Below are 620 nucleotides of genomic sequence, written 5' to 3'. Positions count from 1 at the left end.
TTCTGAACACATGTGTAGCCACCAAAACTACACCTGGTACAACAAAGGATCACAGTGAGTGGAGGACCAAGGCTGGAACCAGAGGACCAGAGCTGAGCTCTGGAGGCCAGAGAAGTCCTCCTGATTGAAGCTGAAATGAAACAGTCAAGATGTGAGTGAAGTCCAGACTTTCTGCTTTAATTCAAGTGTTTGGACAAAAGTGTGGCATTAACCATTCGGGAGCTGTAGACATTTTCATACACACACATTTCTGCTGGCTCATATATAATGGAACAAAGGGCTGACAAGCAGCTGCATGTCCAGGTGAGTCCTGTTCCTGGTTCCTCCATGACTAATCCAGCAGATCAAAGTCCTGGAGGTGGTTCTGAGTGCTACATTTACATTTGGTAGCTGTTCACTGGAGCTCTGAACCCTTCATCAGGTGTGCCGTGTGGAATGATCCCATCACACTTCATCGGTATGAAGCGTGTTATTGAGTTATGGTAAATACTTACATCTATGCCAGCCACTTGTGTGGCAACATGTCGTCCCAATCTTATATTCATGCAGCCATATTGTGTTCTATATACAGCTATACCCTATATATATATATATATATATATATATATATATACCTTCTT

The sequence above is a fragment of the Parambassis ranga genome, unplaced genomic scaffold (assembly GCF_900634625.1).
Source record: "Parambassis ranga unplaced genomic scaffold, fParRan2.1 scaffold_21_arrow_ctg1, whole genome shotgun sequence".
In the NCBI taxonomy this organism is placed as follows: Eukaryota; Metazoa; Chordata; class Actinopteri; family Ambassidae; genus Parambassis; species Parambassis ranga.
The sequence above is the reverse complement of the archived record's forward strand: the minus strand, read 5'-3'. Positions refer to the sequence as shown.